We start from the raw sequence: 14,733 nt of genomic DNA, 5'->3' as shown, positions 1-14,733 counted from the left end.
CAACATGAGTTTCAAGCTTAAATACGTTTTATACAAAACAAACAAGCTTATGATGATATACAGTTACGTTATTACAAGCTTGCCTAAAGAGGCCCACGTTTACAATAACACAACTATGTCCTTCTTCCACAGCTCTAGCCTATTCTATTGGCTGGTCGGGGCACATGGCACCTGTTGCTCGCTGCTCCTGACATCCTGCTCGAGTCTCGGGGACTCTTGTACTGGTCAAGCTGAAGAGGATGGCCCCACCGATGCCTGGCTGGTCGAGACCGCATGTTTCGCTGGTTGGCTCGCAATTGATGGCCTTTCTAGCTGACTTGTTGATGGCGTACCCTGTACAGGTGCTGCCCCACCTCCACATAGGTTAATATCGCCAATTATCTTTGAAGACAGGTCTAGCTAGGTCATCCGAAGCTCCTCGGCCTTATCTGGATCTACCTCCTTCGGGTACCTAGCCTCCAGGCGCTTGAGATCGATCAGGGGGTAGTGGGCACGCACCATGTTTAGCACATGTGCACCTATGTACTCACCCGCCTCCTTCACGAACTCTTGGAACCATCCCCACGCCTTTCAGCATCTTTGGACCAGTCCAAGCTGCGACGTCCTTGGCACTTCTTCTGTAAGCGCTGGGTCGATAAGGTCGAGGACGGGCAAAATGCTAGTTGCCACCTCCTAGCACTGGTTCTTCCATGTGTCCCAATCCTCGGTGATCTCTAGGCATCGCGCCTTCCATCCGTCATGATCTTTCATCATAGCTTCTAGATGCTTCTTGGCATTGACTTTTAAAACTGCAACACGCACAAGACATTAAAATGTTATGCCACGACAGGATAAGGTGAGCAACAGAGTGAGCAAGGTGGTCTGGAATGCTTACTTTTCAGTTCCTCCTTCATCTTGGTTGTGCAGTCCTGGAGTTGCGACTGGTCGTGCGCTAGTTTCTTGTTGTCTTCCTTTAGGCGACCACACTCTACGACCACATGGCTATTCTCCTCTTGGAGACGGACTACTTTAGCTTCTAAACCTGCACTACAGCCATTACTACCAACTATGCAACAACACATGTCATGCACTTGTTGTGATAAAATGACAACTTACTTGTTTTTCCTGCTCTTTGTTACTGAGCTAGATGACCAGGTTCTGGTTCTGTGCCTCTTGCTCCATCCTCTCCTAGTCGGCGACTTCAAGTTGGTGGCACAAGCGTTCCACCTCGGCCGCCAGTTCTCTATTGCTTGCTGTGATTCCCTTGATCTGGTCGAAACACTTTTTCCGGTACCTTGCGGTCTTCATCAAGTCCTACATGCAAAAAAGCTAAGTCAGACAATTCGACTAGATAGCAGGATCAAGTGGTCAAGCCAAACATACCTGGACTTCTGTCACTAGACGTTTTGCCGCTCGTTCAACTTTCATGGTCTCTTCAACCTCTGGGATTTCCTCATGCATAACCCACTGGTCGTTCCGCCAGCGCGACACATATACATGTTGTCGCTTGTCTTGGGGATGGCCCAAGACCTCTTCTACTTTGTCCTCTTTGGCCTCTTGTTCAGGTAGCGGTGCTTGTCTGTAGTTTGTAGTCTCTGCGACCACTATGGCTTTCCCACGAGCCATAGCATCGGCAAGCATGCTCTATGCCACCTCCGGCTACTGCTCCTTAGCTTGGTCTGATCCCCTTGGCGCTGAAGTATCCCCCTCAGTAGGGTTAGTGCTTGGAGCACTTGTACTTGGCTTGGCTCTCTTCTCGACTAGCTGCTCGGGGACTATCGTCTGGCCGCTCATCTGCTGAGGCTCCGGTGGATTTTCTTCTATAGGTTCCTCCATAGCCGGCTGCTGGGCAGTTCCCTCCGCCATTGCTGGTAGAGCCATGCCGCACCCGGCTAGCTGATTGGGATTTTCGGTGGATGCCGACCTAATATATCAGAGATAAGTTCAAAAGACAACAGTATCCAACACAAATTGTAAGCTTACATCAAGGTTACAAATACTTACAGCTTGGAAGCATAGAAGGACGTGGCGAAGGAGCGTCTCTTCGTCCGTGCTTGCTCCACGTGCTCGGCGGGTGCCACCGGGTCTTTTTCCATGACCAGTACCGGTGCCGGGGCTTGGTGCTCGACCCCTTTGCCGCTTGTCCTCTGCGTTGTAGTGGTCGGTGATGTGATCCCCGCTGGCACGGAGGAGCCACCCTGCTCCGTCGACTCCAGTTGTCTTCTCCTCTTTTGAGGGATGAGTTGGAAGATGTCTACATCCTCTGTTTCATCATCGACAGTGGGAAGATGGCTTGACGATGTTTGTTGGCCACCGGCCGCTTGCCAGCAGCCCTGGCCATTGCCTCCTCCCCAACCTCGAGTACGGCCCAGTCAACGTCTTCAGCCCTAGCACTGGTCTAGGTGGTTGGGCCGGCAACTTGCGGCCAATCGACACCAGGGGGTGGAGACACGAACACTGCTACCCTATCATGACCATTACTTTGGGAAACATAAAGGTGACAACACAGTCAATTTTTATTACAACATAACTCTACAGGTACAAGGCAGCATAATTTACCTTTGGGGGAGGTTGGGCTAGCTTAAAGGCGTGCTCGATGTCGCTTAACCTGATATAATTCGGATTAGCTAAGTTGAATAGCTCTCCAATCCTGGCTTTCATTTCTATCTTGTCAAGCGCCTCTTTCCTGGTCCTTGTTGGATCTGTGCTACCCTAGTATTCATAGCCAGGATGTACCCTCCTCTGGCAGGGCTGGATCCTTCAGCTGATGAAGTTCCCGACCATGCTTGGTTCATCCAGTTTGCCCCACGGGATCATCCCAAGCAGTTCTGTGATCTGTTCCAAGTGCTCGGGCTTCTCTGACCAGCTGTTTTTCTTCTCCAGAATGAACCCCACGTCGCACAGGGTGATCGTGTTTGGCTCTTCACGGATGTAGAACCACTTCTTGTACCAGTCGTCCAGCGATGCATTCCAAGGGCAGTGCAAGTACTAGGCCTTCATCCCATCACGTAGATTGAGGTATACACCTCCGGCTATCTTCGAGCCGCCACTTCCTTTTTTCCGCAGACAGAACAGATGGCGAAAGAGGTCAAAATGGGGCTAGAAGCCACCATATGCTTCGCAAAGATGGATGAAGGTGGAGACAAGAAGAATTGAGTTGGGATGCAGATTGCAAATCCCAATCTTGTAATACAAACAGAGCCCCTAAAGGAAAGGGTGCACTGGAACCCCAAAACCCCGCTTGAAGAAATCCTCGAAAACCACAATCTCACCTAGTTGTGGATCGGGGTAGCTTTCTCCTTCCGGCGTGCGCCATCCCGCGAGTGCCTTGTTGTGGAGCACTCCCATGGTGATTAGGTCTTCGATGGTCTGCTCATTGCTCCTAGACTTCCACCACTCCTTCGCCATGACTCTCTTCGCCATTAATCTATCCTTGCTAAAGGGGTGGATACGGTGGAGGGATGATTGGTGATTTTGGAGGTATAGGGTTTGGCAAGAGGAAGAAGAAGGCTGCGGCGGCGAATGGTAATGGGGATCGGTAAAAAGTAACTTACCAGTTCTATATTATAAATAACCAAGAGTTCCATCGTTTCGTCTGCCTGAGATTCTTGGGAGACGTGCGCACGCATCGTAGATGGTTGTTTTCACAACCTCGAGATCTACGCCAATAAACGCACCCCTTCATTACCAGTGTACACGCCTCTTCGTTGCTAGTGTGAGAGGGCCCACACTGACGCACCTCTTTATAGGTGCGAAGCGATTGTTTGCTAGAAAGGGCAAGAAGACAGTATGACGTGCTATACCTGTTTGCTTTTTTGACCAGACATGTACGATTGGACTTGACAGAATAAGAAGATAAATAAATAAACCAAATAATAGTACAAGCAGCGTTCGTTTTTTTGCTGCATGTCTTGTGCTCAAGGATGGTCTAGACCACTGCCGTGCTCAAGGACTGCTCCAACCACTACCGTGCTCGGGGACTGCTACGACCACTACCGTGCTCGGGGACTGCTCCGACCACTAATGTGCTCGGGGACTGTCCCGACCACTGCTCGGAGACCGCTCTCCTTGGCTACATGTGATTTGTACTCACATACAGTTGAGAGACATTTATTTAGACCTTGCTACAAGGCTCATACTTCGCCTTCTAGCAAGCTCAGGGACTACATCGGTACGATGCACCTGCCGGTGCATCTCGTATCACCTGTACGACGATTGGATTCTTAACTCCAGTGGAAATTCTTTTTAGACCCTGGCAACACGTGCCTACGTCACCTACTACCAGGCTCGGGGACTAAGTGGGCACACTTCACCTTGCAATGAATGTGGTTGTTTTTTGACCCCTACGCCTCTGATGATCAAGGATGCTACGCTTCAAGATTCACTTACATTTTTTTTAGAAATACAAGTGGGCACACTTCATAGGACGGAAATCTTTTTCTTTTTTCTTAAGAGCACCATACATTCTTCAGACAACCTACTTCTCCGGCGACAACGGTGGTCAGAGATGTCAAGGTCTTAAGCCTTACTATTTGGAGAATGTTAAAATGGCATGTCGCAGCATAATACATGGTGCTCGGGGACTAGCTGTGGGGGTATTAACCCCTATACCCTTATGGCTAAGCTTGGGCCAACCCGGATCAGTGGGTCCGGTCCACCAAGAGACGACACGCGGCCCGGCCAACCTGTTTAGAGTACCGCGCAAGGAGTCAAGACAGATTTGGCGATCAAGCAAGATCTTGGTCAGTTAGAATAGGAATCCTTATCCGGTCACCTATGGCAATTGTAACTGACTAGGATTAGTTTCCAGATCTGTAACCCTGCCCCCCGGACTATATAAGGCGGGCAGGGGACCCCTCTAAAAAACATCTCTCATTGACATATAGCAATACAATCAGACGCAGGACATAGGTATTACGCCTTCTTGGCGGCCAAACCTGGATAAAACCTCATGTCTGTCTTGCGTCACCATCTTGTTTGTGGCTCGCGCATCTATTTGCCGACAATCTACTACCTTGGGCATACCCCTAGGTAGACTGCCGACCATATTTCATCGACAGTACTCGTCAGCCGATATTTGCATCTTGGGATCGACTGTTCTAGCTTCTTTTGATTTGGTTGATATTAGGACCTTGGTTTTTCCTTTAAATAGCCCAGCATCAACCATGTTTTGATCTTCTGGGAAAGGATTATCATCGACTTTCATTTTTGAGGCATATCAAATTTGAGCCTCCCCTGTTGAATAGCTCTCTATATGTGCTGCCTAAAGATTCTGCATTCATTAGTGGAATGAGAAGTAGCATTATGGAACTTGTAGAACTTTGTATTCTTCAACTGATCAGGGGGCAACATGACATGACCATCAGGCAACTTGATCTGCCCTTTCTCAAGTAAGAAATCAAAGAGTTTATCTAATTTGGTGACATCAAAATCATAGCTCTCCTCGACTCCTCTTCCCCAAGGATTTGGCACCATCACTGTCTTCTTGCCCCAATTCCATTCAGCTGCAGCAACCTCTTCTTCTTCATCTTCATAGCCATCATCGACTGAGTATGGATCATAAGCTTTGGCTACTGAGGTACTCTTCTAGAACTGGGTATCTATGCGCATACTTTGGAATTGGCTATTAAGCGCTGCTACTCATTGAGCCAATTGTCCCAAGTTGTCAAATTCTTGTCCCAACAGTTTTTCTTTCCACGTCGGCAACATTCTTTGAATAGCTAAAGCAACTAGTTGATCATCGGCCAAGTTTAAGGAGAAGCACAAGTTCCTGGTTTCTCAAAACCTCTAAAGAAATTTAGTGCCCGATTCATTAGTCTTCTGTTTTATAGTTGTCAGATCAGTAATCTTCTTTTCTCTAGTCCTAGTGTAAAAATATGTATGAAACTTCTTCTCCAGGTTAGCCCAATTGGCAATGGAATTGACTGGCAATGATGAAAACCAAGTGAAAGCTGGCCCTGATAAGGACAAAGAGAAGAAAAGAACTTGATGGGCATCCTCAACTGATGCTTCACCCAATTGTGTAAGATACCGATTGATATGTTCTATCATGCTTGTACTATCTTGGCCAGTGAACTTAGCGAATTCTAGGAGCCTATAATTTGTTGGAAGAGTGACCAAATCATACCATTCTAGATATGAGCGTTTGTACGAAAAGGTCAGCCCTTTTGGCTTTAGATCGAACTGATTCTTCATCATCTCAGTCACCCTCAGCAACAACTCATCAGCTTGTGGATTTGGATTCCTCTACACCTGCTGACCCATCTATGGATTGAAATCCCGTGTGCCTTGATATCCTAGATTTGGCATCATATGGAGGGTGTTATAATCTATGCTATAGTGATACCCTTGTGGAATCTCAATCTACTGGGTCGTTTGCTGGCTTGCTGCTTGAAGTCTTTGATTATAGATATAAGGATCTATATCTCTACGGATCCTTTGAACTAATGGTGCTATTTTTTGAGCTGACAATGGTATGTAGCCTGATGTGCCAAAATTGATCACCTAGTTCTGACTTTGCCCCACTGGCTATTGCACATGCTGTACTGGTGGTCCAGGATGGTACTGTGTTTGATTTGCAGTAGTTCCTTGAGTTTGTTCAGATGAACCCTGAACTATCTGGACATCACCACTACCAGCCGGTGCTGCTTCTTGATGGCTGGTACTGACTTGATTGGTTCCTTGGGTCGATGGATCTAGAATGTTGTAGTAAGCCAATCCACCTTGACCAACTAGAAATCCATGAATCGCCTCTTTCAAGGCGTTATGGAATACGTCCACAAAAGCTTCGTTATGGCTTGATATGGCATCACGAATAGATTTGTCCACAACTTCTTTAAAGAAATGCCTATCTTCAGCTTCAGTTGTGTCCATCTGCCCGTGTAACAGAACTCTTGGTAGTGGAATTTTTTGAACAATTGTGTTGTCATTCGTTTTGGTGTAGGACAACAAACATTTGTTCTGAAACTCTTCTATAGCTTAGCTGATGATACCCTTATCTCCATCAAGTAGATCTTCATAAAGTAGCATAAGGATGTCATCGTTGTTGTGAACTACCATGACGATTGTGGGGTCCCACCAGGTGTGCTAGAAACGTGTGTCGACATAGAATTTTCATCCCATGCCGAGGACACATGCAGCAAGCTGGAAGGGTTCGCTCGATGGAGCAGATCTGCCTAGCTTCAGTGCAGGGATGGTCAATCCTATGTGATCCTCCCAAGATGTGCCAGTCAATTTGACCCTGCAATTGACAAGGAGAGAAAGTTCATTAGTAATTAAGGGCGGAACTTGCCGGTGTTGCCAGACAGTCCCGAATGTGCGGCTATGAGAGCCGATATGAAAGGAGATCGACTTAATAGTCGATTCCAGCATATTCATGAGAATAAATTGGTTAAAGCTCATGGGGTTGTGTAAGAAGAATCGGTTATCATTCAGGATAAATATCATTGTTTGAGCAAATATGAATCAATGGCAATAAGATATCAACAATGATTGGTTTATGTCAAGCCAATGATTACAAGTAACCGAACCCCTTTTTATGTAAAGAAACAATTCAACACCACTTAACCATTTGATAAAGATAAATCTAATGAACATGTTAGATCTCATCTATCACCATGACCAGTGGGGCATGAGGCAGAATCATGTAGGCCGTAGAAATAACAATAGACTCGACGACCCTAACTCATTACTAATATCAGTGGGACATGAGACAAAATTATGCAGGCCGTAATACAATAATAAGATCATGGGGCTAACATATTTTTCAACCTATCTTTACTTCAACGGTCTCGTGATGCGAACTGTCCGTGAAAGTGCTCAATATCGGCTAAAACAACCGATTTAGGCATAGCGCATAATTAAAGTCATGCCTTATCAGGAATAGATCTACCAAATAACGGTCCCCACTCCACGGTGCTAATAGTGGGGTGTGAGGCAGAATCACATTGGCCGTGATAACGGGCCATGGGACGGTTCTCGTTAGCCAATAAATCTACTCAAGACGCAACACGCCTTAACCACACGCTATGCATGATCAGGATTGACATAAAACAACCGATAAAACATAACTCATCATTTAAGGTGTAGATTAGATCAGTTCAGATTAGCAAACGATGGGCTCAACAAGATATAAGGCCGATCTAGATCAATCCCAATTGGGTAGAGTGATATTGTTGTAATTAGATAAATAATGAAAGCAATAAGTAATATCGGTAACTTAATGAATCTACCAAAGACTGCCATTCTAGGGTAGAGCCGATAACTTGACCTTGATCTAATTCAAGCAGTGGGGTGTGAGGCAGAATCACACAGGCCATACTTGAATTAAACAAGAGTCGATAACTAGCTTATACTAGAGCCACAGTGGGGGTTGACCCGATCAATGCAGCCATACGAACAGAGGTATAAACCATGATGGTACTTACAGACAAGCGGTGGAGGTTGACCAGATTGATGCAGCCATACTCGCTGAAGAACTCACCGAGATCTACTCTACTCCTACTCCTAAGGGGTGGCTGAAGCCGAAAAAGTAATTGGCTTGTATTTGGATTGATTGATTGTCTTTTACAATAGCCGGGGCTTGATATTTATACCCGAGACCTGCGCACGACTCATCACAATTTTTGACCCTAAAGATAACATTCCTAATTTAAGATAACTTGGACTCTAATCTTTCCCTTTTGTAGAGTCCAGCATGTTTCATCTTGGCGCCGAATCATAGCCTTTGTCATTATCCACTGGCACTATATGAAGAAAGCTGATTCTAGTTTTTGTATCCGAATCAACTAGTTTTGATTTGCACGCAATTGATTCCTTGATGACATGATCTTGGGAGCTTTCAAGTCCCTACGACTCTTCTTCCAAATTTTGGTGTAAACAGACCCAATATGGGAGTAGTAGCTTGTCTTATTGTTTAGCGTGACAAGTGTTGGATATTGTCAGATGATTTAGCTCCGACAATGCCTAGCAACAAGTTCGCGTAAGAGGAATCAAATGGTAGCACATGAGACACAAGGATTTATACTGGTTTAGGCTGTGGTGGCACATAAAACCCTAGTCTAGTTGGTGTTGCCGCTCTTCTTGTATTCATATGCTTGGTTATAGGGGTTATTGCTCCTAGCTATATAGTAGATGGGGTAGAATGAGATGGATTGGAGTTGATCCTGATCGTGAGATCCCTACCCTCCTTTATATAGGCAGAGCGGCACTAGATATCCTTGATACGTCATGATGTCCAAGCTGATAGATTCTTCTAGTCCTCGTGGGCTTCATCCTTCGATGTCTTCCGCTCGCCAGATTAATAATAGGCCAGATACATGACTGGTGAGGGTACCCCAGGGTCATATATCTGATAGTAGCCCCCATAGGATTTAATGACAAGCTTCTCAAGCCATGCTATCCTACAGGTACCGTTGGCCCCTATAACCTTTGGGTGCGCTTAGTCCTGATTATTACTCCTCAGGCGTTGAGGCTTTTTGAGTATCGTTAGCAGTTCATGAGTATTAGGATGAGCCCAAGCATTGTGCTCCTCGGCAGTAATGCCCTCCTAGGTTCCAAGAGTTATTTGGGTGGTGTTCTTCACCCAGTTTGAACGAATGAATTGTTCTCTACGCATCGTTGAATCCTATTAAAAATAAGGATCATGGTGCCTTAGAACCTGAACCATCTAGATGACCACGCCTGACTTTATTGTGAACCACCATCTCCCCCACTTTCATCCTCAGGGTGCTTATTTAAGCTGAGGGGAAGGGAGCCGCTGAGACTCACTTCTACCCCCCAAGATCCCTTAGCATTAGACTTAGTAAGAGAGTGATAATGCTTTTCGTCCACCAAGGTTCTTAGTGTTCCCTAGTGTCTCCACCGTCGCTAGGAGAAGGCTTTCAAGATCAAGCTTTGTGATGGCCTGCTTATGGCCATTCATATTGGGTGTTAGAGGAAGTTCCACGAAGATGGGGAGGTTCAATACCTTGGGTGGTCTAGATCGCCGACGGCGTGGCTGCTGGACTTCTATGTGGTTGGCATGCTTGGGGTCTCTAGGTCAGAATATCTATAGGAAATCCTAGTGGGTGAAGGTGTCCTACAGCTTGCTGTTGTAGGGAAACCTTTTAGCCAATAGATCTCGACCTAGGGCCCCTCGCATATCGATTTGGCATCTTTCAACCATTGATTCATTGCCAAGCATTCCTCCCCGATGTTGAACAAGATGGTGTGGGTATGGCTCCTCATGAGGCTCCTCATCCTTTTAGATGTTAGAGAAAGTTCCATGAGGCTATTCTTCTCTAGACCTCTTCTAGGTGATGTCCCTACTGGTGGTGTAGATCTGAAGGCGCGGTAAAGGTTTAGATATGCCTTTCACTAGATTCTTTGCTTCAAGGGATCATCATTCCTGAGTGTGGGGGAAAACCTACACTCACAAGGTTTTCATTATCATAACTGTAGTAGTCACCGATAGATCCTTGTTATTGTACACCCGATGAATGAAAAAGTGTAATAGAGTTTATCGAAGATAGTGCCTTTTATTGATTTTGGACATTGTTACCTATCTCTTGAATTGTTTTGAGTACTTGATGTCGTTCATCCAACTAAACCATTCTTACATTTTTCGGGGCCTCCCACCTGACCCGATGGGGCACATCATCGGCCGCTCCTACTTCCCCCAAAGAATCAGATGAAAAGGTATTTGTTGTTTCCTCAACAACTCTTGAATCAAGCATTCCTTTCTTAATCTTAACATATCTCTGTAGGTACAAAATTCACCCTCTTTAAGAGCCTTTTCTTTCAATATCAAAGATCATATAGAAGAGGGCGAAGTTAGCTCATCTGCTCCCAAAACCCACCAAGTGGAACCTATCTTGTCAACTGCAATCAGAGACCAGCTACAACTGTTGCTACCCTATATGGAAAAAGACATAGCCAATCTGGTTTGCAATGCAAGGCCACTTCATGATATCTTTTTGGCCATTAGGGGAGAGCTAAACCAAGACCTTCTTGATGCTCTATCACCTACTACTTTTATTGAAGGTTATGCATCCAGAGTTGTTGGTGCTAAGCAACGACTGGCTGACCGTGAAGCCCTGAAAAATCTAGACAATCAAGAAGAAGTAAACAAGCAGGAGATGATAAAAGCTAAAAGAGCTGATTGATAATCTAAAAGGTGCCCCTTCAAAGATCTAATAGGAGTTTGATGAACTCAGAACTGAACAGGAGGAATTGCAAAAAAGTCTAGAAGAAATCGATGCCTCAATCTGAATCAAAGAAGCCAATCTAGCTCAACTCCCAATGATGGCAAGTGAGAGGAAGGCAGAGATGACCGCAAGTATAATGAGCTCAAAGCCATCCGCAGCAAGAAGAATGAGCTCATCCCTAGATCAGAAGATGAAGACAATTAGCTAATTACAGAAGCCAATGCTATCCATTTGGACACTCTGAATGCAATTCAAGTAGCTCTTGGCTCATAACTATTGATGTTTCTTAGCGTAAGCAGAAGGAATCCGCAAGCGCATGGATACACTATTGTAGCACTTCACCCGGAAGTATTCAGGGTATCGTATTTTCCAAAAGGAATGGTAGTGTTGAAGATCTCTTAGCTAGTTCCTCCTAGAAGATAAGAAGAACGATAACTTGGGTAGTGAGGTTTTCCTAGGGATAGAGGATCTACATGAAATGAGCTTTTGCCACTAGATACTTGCTTTGGGCACCCTATAGCTCTACGTTGTATCCAAACGTGGGGGATTACGAAGGACAGATAGGGTTGTCACCACCTGCCGCCTTGCCCTCATCTGGAGTATACGAGGCAAACATAGGTAACATGTAGCTTAGACACCACATCTACGCTAACCGCTACTACTCTAGCATTGGCCAGGAACTTGCATCTTTATTAGGAGTCCTCGACTAGAGTATCCGTCACAAGGATGAACGACAAACCCATAGGTATAAAGTGAACAAAACTAACTCAAGTAGAAACTCAACATTATAGGTAAACATGAACCTTATACTCCAAGTAGTACTTGGTTCATAGAGGTACAAGTGTAGAGGGAGCTGATAGCCCCGAAACTCCTTCCACTATGTGTACAAGGTGCCTAGTACAAGAAGTAGAGGTAGCCGATTCTTCCGCTATTCCTCTGACTTTTCCCTCTCTCACTCCCTATACTAATTTATCTATAAGCTAATGTAGAAGTGGTGCTTGCTCTTCTTCTTCTCTTCAAGTGTATGATGATCCATGGAATGAGGAGGGGGTCTTCTTATATAGCTTGAGTATGATGGTTTGCTCATGTAGTTTAGGAAAGCACCACATGCAACCGCCGCCCTCAGCATTGAATGCACTGCCTAAGCAAGGTGGGGCTGGGCGGAGCTAGGTGCGGTGCGCCCACAACATGGGTGCAACTGCACCCTAGGCCAACCCACTCACCACCGCCTTGCTCTGGTGGGTTGTTGGCTAGGCCTGGATGGCTCCCACACTGGTGTTCTGCCCCAAGTCTAAAGTTTGGATGGGCTTTGCTTGTTGTTTTGCTTCAATGCGCCTTCTCAGTTGCACATTTGGTGTATTTTCACGTGTTGTCCTACAAAACTTATATATACCAAAACTCATGGAAAATGTGAGTTGCAAACCCTAATTCTAAGTTTTGGTATTCATATTTGTTTTATTTTGTTTAAATGTTGGTGGTAAAAATATGAGTTAAGCACCACCATCAAGCTCCCCCACACTTAGTCCTTTGCTCGTCCTTGAGGAAAGTTCTAAGGACTAAGCGGGTTCATCTCTTTGATTTTGAAAATATGCATACAGGTTATTCCAAGCTTCACCTAAACCTGTGAACTTCCAAGTGTCTACCAAAATACCTTGGGTAATTGAAAAATAGAATAGCTTGGATTCAAATCTTCTCACTTCACTCATGCTTAGAAACTTGGGTTGTGTATGATTTTGAAAACATAAAGATAGCTTTTGTTCCTTGAATGATTTTCTAGAGTTGCTTAGATTTGTAAATGGTTCCTCACCAAGGCATATTTGAAAGTTTTGCCTTCTCTTTTGATCATCCTACTTCTAAGAAGCTTATATGGAGCTTTGGGTAGGGATGAAAATTGTGAGGCACACTTACCTTGCATATTTTGTAAAGTCAAATCCCGAACCTCACCGGAGAGAAGCGTCATACTCTTAGATCAAAATAGTGCAAGTGTGTGGAATTTTTGGTGGAATTATACTCCTCTATTTGATATGATCTCTTCTTTCTAGCTTTTGTTTTGAGACATGGCTATTTTCTCCATGAGCCTTCATGTGCTCATCATTTTTTTGAATGCTTTTAGGACCTTCATGTGTCCCTCTTCTTCTTCTTTTCTATACCACGGGACCTTCATGTGTCCCATTCTTTCTTTTTCTTTTTGCATAGCCTTTTTTGTCTCTTTCTAAGAAATATGCTAGTGAGATCATATTCTAGAGCATGGAGTATTTATTTTGCTGGAGATGGAAAACACATTTTAGTGAATTCCCAGTGTAGGAATAGCTGAATGTTTGTGGAGTGTACGTGAGTTTTGATCTTTGGGAGCATGAAACATCTCTCAACAGGGGTCATAAAACTTGACCAAACTCAACACAAAGTAAGAGGCATATATGAAAGGTTTTTGTCATGTAATATCATATATGGCCTTGTAGGTATTGAATGTCATTCAAGGAACATGCTATTTTGAATTTTGATTTGTAAAATAATCCCCAAGTACTTTGCATGAATGAGCAAGTGTCATGTCATCCTACTATATCTCATTCGTCAATTACTTAGATAAAATGGGTTCCCTATTGATAAGTGTCCACAAGTTTTTAAGAATATTAGCAAGGAATAAAAACTATGTAAACTTTTAATCATAGGAAGACATGGAGATGGAGCATTTCTTTTTAATTTATAAAAAAATTGTTTAGTTTTTAAAGCGTTTATCGAATATGGAGTGAGAGAGTGAGAGTGGTTCCTCCCCCACACTTGTTTCCTTGCCTGTTTTTATTTGACACAAAAAGGAAAGAAATCAAGTGTAACAAAATATTTCTAATAATAATAAATCTTTATTAATTATAAAATTAAAGACTCATTACAAGATTGGAATTCAAAATGATTGGAATGAGAAACTTGAAATATAAAGGTGCGCTTAATTTATTTTGTGGGAGTGGCCTAGAAAGGTTGGTTAAGAGTGTGCTCTACTCCTATCACTTTTGCCACTCTAGCAACTTTTTCTCCAAAGCCGCAGTGAAGCTCATTAAACTCATCATCGAGGTCTTTGATTTTCATAAGACTCTCAACGAGACGATCATTGGCCTTCCTGATGCTTTCACGTAGCCTTTTGTTGCTAGTGCTAAGTGAGATGAGCGTCGGCCTTTGGGGGCTGCTCATCATCACTATCGCTGAAAAATCCAATAGGCTACCCTCTAATAGAAGGCTTCACCATCCTTTTGAATCTAAGAGGCGCACCCGAGGATTCTGACTCCTTCCCTAGCGGAGCTGGCTAGTTTACCAGATTTTTAGTCAGTTTGCGCATGCCTAACATGGTGTACAAAGGACTAGGGCTAGTGGAAGGTAGGGACGAACTAGCGCGAGAGATTGAATTGCCCGAAGGTGTTACAACAGAGCGCTTGCTAGGTCCGCTAACTTCGGGTGCCTTCCTCTTGAGGCTGATGGGGCAGGTGGTTGCACGTGTTGGCACCACCTTCTTCTCCTTAGCATCACGAAGGGGCGCCTTGTAGCGCATTGTGGTCTTGAGGCTCAAACCACCGCTCAT

The sequence above is a fragment of the Miscanthus floridulus genome, chromosome 12 (genome assembly GCF_019320115.1).
Source record: "Miscanthus floridulus cultivar M001 chromosome 12, ASM1932011v1, whole genome shotgun sequence".
Lineage (NCBI taxonomy): Eukaryota > Viridiplantae > Streptophyta > Magnoliopsida > Poales > Poaceae > Miscanthus > Miscanthus floridulus.
The sequence above is the reverse complement of the archived record's forward strand: the minus strand, read 5'-3'. Positions refer to the sequence as shown.